Genomic DNA, 14,747 nt, shown 5'->3' on the forward strand with positions numbered 1-14,747 from the left:
AGGCATCCGACGATACTTCTTTTTTTCTACTTTTGTGTGGATGTTCATTGAGAGTGTGTTGCTCTTGCTACGTGCTGTAAACCTTTCAAGTCAGATCAAACCAAAAAAAATTTGTTGGAAACGGTTACATTTGATCGGGTACCTCACTCTGCTGGCAGCAGTGATCATGTGTGCTGTTGTGTTTCTGCAAAATTCATATAATGATGAGTAAGCATGGGGAAAAAGTGGAAGAATATTTTTTTATATATTTCTTGAATAACATTATATATATATATATATATATATATATATATATATATATATATATATATATATATAAACTGGGCCAGACTAAATTTATTGCTACTAAATTTATTGCTATAAGTAATTTATAAGTAATTTATATATATATATATATATATATATATATATATATATATATATATATATATATATATAAATTACTTATAGCAATACATTTAGTATTCAAATATTTAGACGAAAAATTAATGTCTGAGAATGTCTGAGATTCATTACCTTAGGTGCGGTTATGGTCTTTGGCCACATGATTGCAGTGTGGGGAAAGGGGACAGATTTAGTCAAGTGGATTAGTATGCTGTACATTGTATATTCGTACCAACGGCATATAAGATTCACCTTGTCTGACTTACTGTAATAACAAATAAGACTGATGGAACAGAGCTCGTTCGTAAGTCAGGGACTACCTGTATATATACAGTATCATTGAAAACACAGAGGTTGGAATTAATTTTCTACATTCTAGAACAATACTCTAGAACAATATTTTCAAAACTATGAAATGACACATACAGCATTAGGTAATTAAGTAATAACAGCAACAACAGTCAATTGTTATTTTAGAAAATGAAGGTCAACTGTTTTGTAGCTATATTGTCAAGGGCCAACCCATGAAAACGGATCAATCACCATGATGAAACTGTCTCTCATTAAGAATGTCCCAGGAAAGCGAGACCAAAACTTTACTCCTGCTGCAGAGGAGAAGTTTATTTAAATTTACCAGCTTCAGAAATCACCAATTAACAAACAGCACCTCAGATTAGAGCTGTTATAAAGACTTTAAAAAGCAGAAGTAGAAGACAAATTTTATTGTTAAAAGGAGATATAGTGTTATAATTTTTTTCTTTATAGGTGCTGGGGAACTAGAGAGACAGACATGATCTTGGACATTCCAGTACTTGTTGTTGTTGCAGTAAGTATTACTACAGTCCACATCTGTATTATTGTATGTGATATTTACAACAGCTGTTTAATATATTTTTTTCCTTTGCCCTGTCTAGTCAAACATGATTCTTTACATCTACACAATCATCGTCATGATATTCACTCTTAAACACTTGAAAAACAAAAACTTGCAGAAGACTAACACCAGCTATAACCGCATGATAATCAAAATATAAACAAACATACCGTGTGCCTTCTAATCAGGATTCAGGAGACATTAACAGATACATTTTAAACACCACTTTAATTTATCTTGCATGCTCGACACACTCGCAACCTCATGTCTTTTGTGTACACACAGCTAATAAAAACACATGGCTGGTTAGTGTAGCGCTACTGGTTTTCTCCTGTAGGTGGCACTTTTTTCATATTATCATATAAATCAAATGAACGATTCAAAATACAAAGTTAAATATTACACACCATTTATAACAAACAAAAAATAGGTGACAGCTACACCAGCGATACAAGTCTCATAACGCGGGTGATGTTTATAAGTCTGGCCCAGTTTTGCATTCTCTGCAGTTACTGGATATTCCTGTATGTCGCAGATGTTAATGGGGTTTTATACAATGTCTTCCTGTTCCTCAACTCCCAGCAGGGCACCTTCATCTTCCTCGTCCACTGTCTCCTCATTCAAGTGGTCAGTGCTTATCTGAAAACCAATCATGTAACTCATTTAGGTCTTGAATAATATATTAAAAAACGAAATTTAAGAAAATTATTGTTTAGGAAAGTAATTAAGAACATATATGTAGTAAACGTGACTAATTGAAGCAGTTGGCAGCTTCGATTGAAGGTTTTCTAGGGATCTTCTGCAAAATCGCCCGAAATATTCAAAAATTCTAAGGTCACCCCACTGGTAATAATAAATGATGGCCTAGAGGGTGCTCCTACTAATTTAACTTGTCAATACCAGCAGGGTCTAAACTGCTATACTTCTTTATCCTCTAGATCAGACAGAACTACAGGAAGTGCCTGTGTGAATTGTGCAGCTTCTGACACCCAGCCACTACAAAAGATTTTGACGACATTAAGCTTTTAGATGTCAGAAGTCAAAACAAATCAAACAACTCTTAACACGTGTTAAGCAAACCTCCTAACACAAATTAATACTGTAATGAAGTAGAACAGAAACATGCCATGTTTGTTAATGAACATCACATTGTACTTCTACTGTATATAAATCATTTTAATGTTGTGGAAAGTCTGTAAGTTGAGGGAAGACAAATAAACAAACAAATAATAAGTAAGTGCTTCTGTGGCCCATGATGGATTGGCACCCTATCCATGGTGTACATTGCTTTGTGTCCGAGTCCCCAGGTCTACCACGACCCTTTACAGGATAAGCAGTACAGCGAATGAGTGAGTGAGATGTTGCTGAGTTTACCAGTGCATTTATTTATTTATTTATTTATATATATATTTTTTATAATGTACTACATAGTTTATTTGGACACTATTATTTATGTACTATTATTAGCATTATAATCTAGGATGACATAATATTAAAAGTACACCAAAAATTACATTTTAATTTAATCAAGAAATGTGGTTGTGAATTTAAGACTGAATAAAAGCTGCTCACACTGGTTGCACTTTCTAAAATTGATATGAAAGGCTTTATTACACTCATAAAGAGTGGCAACCTTTGCAAAGCGGACTGAAATGTAAAATTAATAATTATATGCAGAAAAAAAAACAGGTCCAGGCCACTTTTTTTTCTGTTTGGCCTTTTTAGTTTCACTAAACTTAAATACATACTCGCTAAATTAATGCTGCCTTTTGCAAAGTGCAAGTGCATGCTACGTGAGCAGCTTTATTCCAGTCATAATAAACTCAAATCACAAAAAACAACAACAAATACAAAAAAAAACATAGCATAGCATAATGAGGTCATTATCATATTGTTAGCACCTCTGTTCATAATAGTCAGCAGCGTCATTTTAATTTCCCTTTATAATCGTACTGTCATTACTGGTTTTATTATGATTTATTTAGGCCTCAGTAGAATATTGTTAAATTCCTTAACAACCAGTTATTGAGATGTTATGTCGATATGTCCATATTGCTCATATTGGTTTTGTCAAAATGTGTTGCAGCTGTTTTCATGTCGCTACGAATTTTTTTCCATTGTTAACAGCTCAATTGGGTTGGTCACTACACTTGGACTTGAACTGGTAAAGACTACAATTTTAAATGGGAAAACATCGGGAAAGGTCGGTAGCTAATTCAGCTAAATGGAATGGGGATCTCGAGGAGCTTAAAGGAAATTACTGTAATTGGATTAAAAACTGTCTAACAGATTTTTAAAACCTGGAAGAACTGAGTTTTTCCTCAATGACCACCAACATTATCACACACAGCAAGTGTTGCAATTTATTTTACATATGCATTTATTATTATTAATTTATTATATATTTCCTGCCAAGCATATTGAGCTCCACTGTCCTTTTCTTCAATTTCATGTTCTGGTGGCATATTTTGCATTTAATTTTTCTTTTTAGCAGTTTCATTTTTTGAAGCCATTTGATCAGCTTCAGTGTGTTTTTGATGGAACTGCACTCATTAATAAGCTTCTTAAGCAGTTTAATCTGCTCATTTTTAACAAAATAAACTTAAATAATTGCTGTAGAAGGTGGTGAATTTATACTGACGTCCAGGTAGTTTGTGAGCTGGTGGGCGGGAGAAATCGCGCTCCCGCTTTTATACGTAATCATGGTTGGACAAAGTTTAACTCCTGCTTTTAAACGTCATCAGCGGACGGAAGGAATATCAAAGTCGTGCATTTATGCCATGGAGAACTCCGAGCAAAGTCGAAAAGGTGTGCGGACCCGGGCCAAGAGGAATGCCAACTTGAACACGGAAACACTAGATGACACGGCCGTCATGTGGCACTAGCGGTGAGTATATTGTTTATGTGGCGCGAATTATGGGTGATGGGTAGCATAAGGTCATAAGTTCGCACCTGCCTGTTAACAGGTGATGTGTGTAATGATGATTTTAATTCTCTTAATGTACAGGGAAGGACGGTATGAAAGTTTGTTAGACAACATTAGAGATAATAAAACCATCTTCATTTATTGAATGATGTACAATTATTTTTAATTAGGTATGTCCATGGCCCCCACTGCACAGCTGGCAGACAAAAGAAAATTCCACAAGTTGGAGATGTGTAAGCTGAGATTGGAGTGTCAAAAGGAGAAGATTGATGAGCTGACCAAGGAGCGAGACTATCTAAAATAGCAAATGGCATCAGGTTAGTCTCCCATCACACAACATCTATTCAAATGATAGTACAGTTGTCTCATTATGTGATTTTATCTTTGTGGTCCTGTGTGCTATTGCTGCTAGCTCTGAGCCTTATGTATGTATATGTATTTATTTGAACAGATCTTAAAAGAGAGGCCACAGGTTCCATCCAGGCAATACCCTTGTCTTCAAATTCCTCTAGTGACAGCTCATCTGAATCTTCCTCTACTATTATGTCTCCCTCCTCCTCTAAGACATCCTCATCAGATGGGGACAGAAAAAAGAAAAGAAAGAAAAGGAAAGAGATGAGAATCAAAAGGAAAAAGTATGGAAAGAAGTCAAAGAAAATAAAAGCAAAGACATGTCAGTGAGGTTAGAATGTTATTTTCACCCTTTTCCACTAACGGTGTTTTAAGTATGCCACTGCATATGACTGCTGTACAAGTGTTTCTATATTGGCAGTTTTTTTCTGCATGATTACTTAATTCTGGAAGAAGTTACAGCAAACTACATCAACTACCCTTAAGAGAAATATTATTTGATAGCTGAAGTACTTTAAAGAAAAAACTAATAAATCTGCTCTGAACTTTGTAGAATGTATCATACTGTAGATAAAAACAATGTTTCAGTTGAAGAATAAGCAAGCATATTAAAACCAAATGCTAATATTTTCTCTAAATTACAGCTCAAAACCCACATCAAGTGGTGGCCGATACAAGAAAATTCTTCGGCACTTTAGTAAAGAAGGGACCATGTCAGCTGCTTTCAAACATGTTGGGGTGGACCAGAACACAGTGGTGGTCACTGCTCCAATAGCAGAGCTGTATACATCGCCGCACCTGAAAAATTTTAGGAACTCCTTAAAAACCACAACAGTCAAGTTAAACTTGGTGTGTTTGCCACACAGTGTGGTGCTGCCATTCCGGAGGATCCAGCTATAGAGGATACCATCAAAACCTTTAAGGCTTCTGGGAAGCTGCTACCTTAAAAAAAAAAAGTGAACTGAGTTTACATTAAACTGGTACAATGAGTGAAAACTCATCCACTATATGATGTTCTCTAATGTTTTAAAGTTGGTATGCAGGTAGTTAAATTTAATTTTACTATATTATTGTTGTATTTGTACAGATTCTATTTGTAGTATTTTGGCACTTCTGTGTTTGGACTGGACTATTTTAATTAAGCAATATTTACATTTTACAGAATTATATTTTTAAAATCAGATTGCTAACCCCTATTTTATTTTTTGAGTTTTTTGGAAGTTTACAATTTTGCATTCTTTTAGACTCTGCATTGAATTCTTGCTCAGCCAAGTTAACTGTTGCAAGAAACCTTTTTTCAAAGTTAAACATATATATATATATATATATATATATATATATATATATATATATATATATATATATATATATATAAACACAAACATATATATTTTTAATCATCTGTTGAGTATACTGTATTTGTTTTTAATTTAATTCTTGAGTTTGAAATGTAGAATTGATTTGGATTTTCCCAAACTGTTTTTATGTGGAATTTTTTTGCACTTTTTTACGACCATGTTTACCTTTGCAAGAAACCTTTTCACTATGGTAACATTTTTTTATATTTTTCATTTGGTAGTTTTCATTTTGGTAATTTTTTTATTTCATATCAAGTATTGAGTTAAAGTTACATACTTTGTAATAAATATTTGTTTGTTCTTTATGTTTCCTTTTTTCTGCTGAGACCATAACTGAGCCTTTAAATCTCCCTTGTAAATGCTTTACAAAACATAAGTAGTCCTCACTTTAGATTAGCTCACAACAATAGTTACCTAGCAAGTACTAAATGATTTTTAACTATCTAAGTAATTCATGATGTATATCAGGGATGTGTGATATCAGCATTTGTTAACACAGAATCAGTGTGTCTAAACAACTAGATGCACATTTAAATAGTTTATTAGTTATGTACCTACACTTTTTAAATGATCTTATGAACCACTCACAACCTCTCCATAACTGGTTTATATGTAATTTAATACTTCTTCGAAAAATATTAATTGATCATTAATAAAGCATTGTGAATGCAGTTATCAAAGACATTATAAATATGCTTTGTGATCAATACTAAAGCATTTATAATGGCATTTATAAAGTGGTTGCTAATGACAATTAATATGGAAGCGATGCTTTCTAAATGATGAACAAGGTATTTAGTCATGCTTAACAAATGCTTCATAGTGTGCAGTTATTATAAAGTGTTACCAGTGCATAAAGTGATGTAGCTATCATGCATAGTGTCCACTCTACAAGCCTCTGGAGACAGTGTTATGATCTGTTATGATCTGCTCAGGTCTAGACTCAGCAACGTTATGAAGATGGCTGACAACCTGAATATACTGAATGCTGAATGACCAGGTTATCACATATGTGAAGTTTTTCTTTGTTTCCAGACAAACCATTTGCAACTGACTCCACCGCTTTGGCTTGAATGCCAGACGACTGTTGCAGATGACTCCACTGACATCAAGACACCGCCACCGTGAACGTTTGCAGTGGGCACACGACCAAGTGACCTGGACAATGCAGCAGTGGTCTACCGTCCTGCAGACAGCATGAGACACTGCATTAGTCTTTTATGTTCAGGGCTTTTGTTTGCTTTAAAATACTTATTGTGATATTTTTTTGTTGTTGTTCCAAATTTTGCAGTTTCTGTCTCTCATGCTGTCTGTCTGTCTTGGGTTTCATTCCTGTTTCTATTTTGTTATTTTCCAGTTTGCTAAGCTTTTTTGTTTGCCGATATTCTATGACACAATAAGAACATAATGTTATTAATAAAGTCAAAATGAAGCTCTCTGGGTTTCTACAATTACAGGGCTAGGCTCACACATTCTCATGCACAGAAAATTTAGTAAATGTAATAAGTAAAATAAATATATATATATATATATATATATATATATATATATATATATATATATATATATATAGTGGTATGAAAAACTATTTGCCCCCTTCCTGATTTCTTATTCTTTTGCATGTTTGTCACACAAAATGTTTCTGATCATTAAACACATTTAACTATTAGTCAAAGATAACACAAGTAAACACAAAATGCAGTTTTTAAATGATGGTTTTTATTATTTAGGGAGAAAAAAATCCAAACCTACATGGCCCTGTGTGAAAAAGTAATTGCCCCCTGAACCTAATAATTGGTTGGGCCACCCTTAGCAGCAATAACTGCAATCAAGCGTTTGCGATAACTTGCAACAAGTCTTTTACAGCGCTCTGGAGGAATTTTGGCCCACTCATCTTTGCAGAATTGTTGTAATTCAGCTTTATTTGAGGGTTTTCTAGCATGAACCGGCTTTTTAAGGTCATGTCACAACATCTCAATAGGATTCAGGTCAGAACTTTTAGATGTTGTCCTAGGTCTTTTGTGGCCTCTCGGATGAGTTGTCTCTGCGCTCTTGGGGTAATTTTGGTCGGCCGGCCACTCCTGGGAAGGTTCAACACTGTTCCATGTTTTTGCCATTTGTGGACAATGGCTCTCACTGTGGTTCGCTGGAGTCCCAAAGCTTTAGAAATGGCTTTATAACCTTCACCAGACTGATAGGTCTCAATTACTTTTGTTCTCATTTGTTCCTGAATTTCTTTGAATCTTGGCATGATGTCTAACTTTTGAGGTGTCTTTGGTCTACTTCTCTGTGTCAGGTAGATCCTATTTAAGTGATTTCTTGATTGAAACAGGGGTGGCAGTAATCAGGCCTGGGGGTGACTACAGAAATTGAACTCAGGTGTGATAAACCACAGTTAAGTTATTTTTTAACAAGAGGGGCAATCTCTTTTTCACACAGGGCCATGTAGATTTGGAGTTTTTTTTCTCCCTTAATAACGTAAACCTTAATTTAAAAACTGCATTTTGTGTTCAACTATGTTATCTCTGACTAATAGTTAAAGGTTTTTGATGAGCAGAAACATTTAAGTGTGACAAACATGCAAAAGAATAAGAAATCAGGAAGGGGGCAAATAGTTTTTCACAACACTGTGTATATATATATATATATATATATATATATATATATATATTGTATATGGGTCAGCATTTTCATCTCCTCATATTAAAGGCATGCTGTGCATTTTTTTATTTACATTTTTCCCACCCAACCCTAATCTTGAATTTCTTTCATCTCTAGATTTTTGCATATGCAAACTTGCTTCGCTTCCTCTTTAACAGAGATGTATCATATTTTTAAATACTAAATGCAAATAATATACATATAAACAGACATATGAATCATCCTGTTTCATTTGGGCCAAACTCATTCCCTAACCTTCTCTGTAAACAAGAGCCTCCACTACCACTACACATAAATATTCCACCTAAAATACGTAACAGCATGATTCCTCTGCTGAAAGGTGAGTATCTTGCTGATACACTGACTGATTGATGAAAGTTTATGTTTTATATGCTGTTAAAAAAAGAAACAGAAAACAAAATAGCTCAAGTAAGTTATTTTAAAGATGGATAACATTTGATCATAGAGACTTTCCTCTACCAAATCTGTTTATATTTTGTAAAACATTTTATGTAACATTAATTAATTATTTAGTAGTGTAAAAAATAGCTTTTTTAAAAAGAAAAGCTAGTTTTATACTTTGTATATATAAATTGGTCATGAGCTTCTCTACATATCAACACAAATGATGGATGAGTTGGTGGAACCGTCTTTAAAGAAGCCCTAGGCATGAATCTACACATAGCGCGTCTGTTTCAAATAATAATTCAACGCTGAACCCAAACAGCAAAAGAATAATAATCATTGTGCTTTTTGCTGTTTATGTACACCATTGAATAATTATTTAATTACTGTATTTATAATTAAAACTGCTCACATTGCGCGCGGTTTCACTTTTATAAAATGCAGCGTATAATAAGCAATTATATATTTGTGCTCTGTTGTTTTTCTGGGGTACTGATTTAACATTTAGTCTGCCTTGCAAATGTTGCCTTTCTTTATGATAGATGAATATTAAGACTGAAACAAAGCTGCTCGTGTCGGCTCATATCGGGAGCATTTTGACTGAAGGGCAAATGAAAAAATGCAAAGTGAAAGTGTGTACCAACAACATAGCACAATGCATGCGTGTGAATGGCTGAAATGTGGTTATGAATAAATCTTTTAGTGAATGTAAAATGCTCGCATGAACCCGCGGCGCGCGCGTGCGCTCTTTCACTTCACCGAGTTTTGATCTAAAGTCAGATGAACGCGCGCGCTGATATGAGAGATTTATAAGAGATTTTTCTTTATCAGAAATACAACAAACACAAATTTATACTCGTTAAATAGCGCTGTCTTCGCGAGGCTGTGCGAAACGCACGCCGATGTGAGCCGCTTTATTTCACTCATGATATACTAACATAAAAAATGGGTGAGGATAAGAAACACCGCACCGGCAGAAGTAGACTAATGATTATAAATGCATCGTGGAAAACAGCAAGGAAACTGACTGGCCATTTTAATAATTAATTGATAAGTAGATGTCCTTGGTTTTGGCTTTGATGAAGGTGATCATGTCATCACGTCATCTCCGCAGCAGTGGATGCGCTGTACTAATTCACGTTTTACAGGAATTACATAAGCTGTTTTTTTCCATTAATTTATATAAAAGCAGACATTTTGCTTTCTGTAAGTATATATTTTTCACGTCTGTGAGGCGAGTATACACGGAGTTTCTTTTCTGACGCGCTCAAGTTCACAGAAACCGATACAGAAAAGCGCTGTATCCCTGTTTGCTTTCATTATTTTACAACATCATAACGTTTTGTCTTCATTGTGCGTACACTTAAATAAAAGTAAAGTGTTATAAAGGCTATGTAGCTTATATAGCTTTATTATATAGTTTTTGCCCATTAATCTGACATCACCTGTGACTCACCCATTTTTTTCTGATGCGTTTTCTGGCTATGCAAGTGTTACACAAGATAAAATATAAATGCTCACTTTGTTAACATTTACTTTGCTTAAATTTGATTGAACTAAAAAACCTATATTTAACTTAAGTTCTAAATTTGTACTGTAAATTTACTACTGTGATTGTAAATCCATTTAATGTTTCACTTGCGGCGGTGGTACAGCGCAACGGGGGTGCTGGGATGTGAAAATGTAATTTGTTAAAATGTTTTAATTATTTATTAAAGAACAATATGATAATCATAACAGCCTACTGCATTTAATTCTTATAATAACGCAAAAACACATCAACATCTGCTGACGCAGTAGCACAACCTTACAATGTTTTAATTTTTATGGTAATAATTTTCGTTTTTTTCAGTAAATAAATCTACTACAAATTTAAAGAACACAAAATATAAGATGACGAAAAACATACATGCATAGCTTTTCTAATTATACATGATAAAATCTAAATGCTCACTGTGTTAAGGTTTACTTAGCTTAAATTCGATCCTAATAAGATTTAATTTAATTTAAATTCTACATTTGTACTGTAATTTTAATACTATGATTATGAATTCGTTTAACTACAATGTTTCACTTGCTTTTATCCGCTACTACGTGCAGCTCTAAAGGAGTGTGGCTCATTAATCCTTGAGAGAATGAACTGATGCCGAGGTGTCAGTCTATAGTTATATAGCGCCACTCAGCGGTAAACGCCAGCAAACGCATAAACCCAAATGCTGCCACCGTGAGGTGTGGTGGTAAAACCAGAATACTGCATGACTAGCATCTGTATATGTCTCGAAATTGTATAAAACTTATCTTACTATGAGTATGTAAGTCTGGTAGATATGTGTAACAGATATCAATAATGAATTATTTTCCATGTCTCCCCTCCAGGAGTAGCTGTTCTGTTACTGACACTATGTACAGCATGTGAAACTTCACTTTACCGTAAGTAAGCCATTACAGAATCAACAGAACTGCGGAGAAACATTTTTTTAAAAAGGTTATTGTATAATGTACATAAATAAAAAAAATTATAAATAAATAAATAAATAAATAAAAGCGCTTTTACATAAGTTTGCAAGAAACTGGACTCTGGACTGTTTTTTTTTTTTTTTTATACTTGTTTGTCTTCCTAGTCTTAATTATTTTTATGCATCATTTACCTGAATTACATCCTAATTAAACACTTTATAAGCATTTTCATAAAGACATGAAGTGAAAACAAAGAGCAGTATAAGAAGTTTGAATGCGATGTGTTTGAAGTTTGTTTTTCACACAATTGTGCTGTTTTTGCTTTTTTGTAGTTGATTCATGTGTTCTGGTTGTATTTACACTCATGTGAAATTGATAGCTGAATTAAAATTCTCACATACTGCACTTCTTTTTTTCTTTCTCTCTCAGATGATGATTTCCAGCTGCTTAAAAGTTGCCAGGTATATTTAACAGGATAAATAATTGTTTTATAGTTCATTGGTTCATTGTGCATTTATCACTTTATTGCATTCCTAGTACTTAATAATTGATATTTCACCAGATTTCTCATAACGCTTCTTTACAACACATAACCCTAGGCATCTCTCTGGTTGTTGTGTAGGATGAGGAAAGTTATTTGAACTCAATGATGAACCTTACAGCTTGTTTGGAAACATTTGCTCTTGACCAAACTTATCTAAGAGATTTTCTAAATGGTTTATTGTCTTTAAATGAGAAGCTGGTGTATACTCTGGTGAATAAAAAACAACCCTCTAGAAACATCCATTTCTCTCTTCCAAACCTTGGTAAGACATCTTCTTCTAAAGTGTAGAACAGATACATTTCTAATCATTTACCATTTGATTTGGAAAAAGAGAAAACACCCTGATCTCACTTGGTCTTCTTTACTATCTTTACAGAAGTTCAGGCTTTCATTGTTGGACCTTATTCTCCTACTGGATTCTCCACATTCAGCACAAGATCCGACTCACTGGTCATCTATCTCTATGGGTATACATGGGCTACCATTGGTAGGGGAATAAATTAATTAATGCTATTCTAGCTAATTGGGCAGAGTTGCATAGAACAATCGCCAGATGATAGGTTGAGTACTTTACCACTGCTCCACTCAGAGGTTTTCTGTCTATCTTTTATCCATAATTTTCTTCCATTCTTCCTTCCTTTCTTCCTTCTTACTTTCTTTCTTTCTTTCAATTTTATCCCTTTTTCTCTGCTTTTTTTCCTATTTTTCATTCTATCTACTGTTATTTATAACAGCAATCACCTAAATAGAACAAGCAGTCATTATCACTTGTCTGTTAATTATTTTCCATGTTTTCTCTTATTGAATGACGATTTTTAATCAAATGAGCTCTCTAAAAGTAACATCAAGACCAGTTTTTGCTTGCTTGTTTGTTTCTTGTTCATTTTTTGTTCATTTTATTATTGGTTATAGATGAAATATTTTTAACATGATGTAAAATATGAGATCATAGTTCAGAATTTTAGCTATAACTTATTGATATTTAAATATTGATCGCAATTTTTAAGTGTGAAAAATTACACAAAAAGAGTTCTAAAGAAAACTTTGGGGTTTTTTTGTATATATTTTGCACTGGCCATAAAAAAGTAATTGCCAGGTAAGTTTGGACAACATGTTTTCCTTAATAAATGAAATCATCGATTAAAAACTCCATTTTGTATTAACCTGCATTATAAAAAAAAAAAAAAAAAACAGGACAGGGCAAATACTTTTCATGCCACTGTAAATGTCACTTGCTTTTAATAACTGCAAAAAGCTAGTGACTGACTGACATCACCAAACTCTTGTGTTTCTTCTTTTGTGATGCTTTTTCAGGCTCATAGTGCAGCAAGGGGGTAAAAAAAAAATACTTCACTCTCGATCAAATTTCAGGACCCTCCTTCATGACTTTTCCTAGTTCTGTGAGCTTGATCACCCTGTATGCTTACATTTTCCAAATCGCACTAGTAAAAGCCAGTATAAAGCTATTTTGCTCTTATTCACGTAAAATCGCTGACAGCTGTGCGCCGGTTATGCCGTTTCCTGCCTTTTCCAACCTGCAATTCTCATTTCTCTCAGCAGATGGCGCAAGGGATCATGTGTATAAGTAACTCAGGTTTCATTCCATACTGTATATGCAGTTTATATATATATATATGGTTCCATGAAATGAAATATGGATAATTTGCCATTCATTCTGGCGCTGATAATTAGCGATATTTTATAAGAACATTTTGGGGATTTCGCTGTACTTAATTTTATAACGTTTTGCGAAAATTCATTAGTTTGTTCATACTGTTAGAAGCTTCCGTGAAATTATCTCTAAAACAATGTAATGACCCCTCCTAAGGATATAAAGACTCATTATTGTGTTTTAAAAAATCAGATCTACCACAGCAAATAATAAACTATGCTATGTCATAATCGAAGCAAACACCACGAATATGCCTCGTTTCGTTCAGTGTTGCTAGGCAACGGACCATGCGCCTAATCGGCGGGAACGTGGTTTACTTTGCCGCGGTGTATTATAAACCTGCGGAATGTTTCACTGTTTATGCTCATGTAATAAAAGCGAGGGAAATGTGGAAGTGATGTGTCGCCACTGAATGAGAACTAAATCAAAGATTTCGGTAACTACACTGAGTGTAACATTTGCATAGTGACAAAACAACTTCACTTTTCCGTTTACGTCTGAGAAAAAAAAGCTGTAATTTGTTTATATTTAGAATGTTTATAAAGTACAAGAAGTAGGCGCGCACACACACAGACACAGACACACACACCTCCCCTGAGCCCTCAGTCAACATCCAATCACCGTCGGTATGCAAATGAGTCAAGACGTGACCTTACGTGGTGTGTCGGATTTCAGCGGTCACGGAGAGGAAAGACTTTAAAGCAGTTGCAGCATTTTTTTCAGTTACAACAAGCACAGCGATGAGTCCACGTTGTTTCACTGTTTATGACATAGTGACACTAAACAGCTGAACAACTTCACTTTCCCGTTTACCTCTGAGAAAAAAAGCTGCATTTTGTTTGTTTATATTCAGAGTAACACCTTCCAACCACCTCTCATAGTCTATTGTTAGTTTTAGTGATTTGGCAGAAACTAATTATCACTATATAAGTACTCCAACACCATTGATCATGAGTTTCAGCTAATACTAATTCTATACATGCAACAGAAAATGTAAATGCAGATTCCAAATGTATAAAGATGCATGCTATATATGTGTGTGTGTGTGTGTATAATCGAGGCTGGCTCTATTCAGGGGCATGAACTAAATGTCTGCACATGTTAATATATTCCTA

Source organism: Clarias gariepinus, chromosome 18, assembly GCF_024256425.1.
Source record: "Clarias gariepinus isolate MV-2021 ecotype Netherlands chromosome 18, CGAR_prim_01v2, whole genome shotgun sequence".
NCBI classification, from domain to species: Eukaryota; Metazoa; Chordata; class Actinopteri; order Siluriformes; family Clariidae; genus Clarias; species Clarias gariepinus.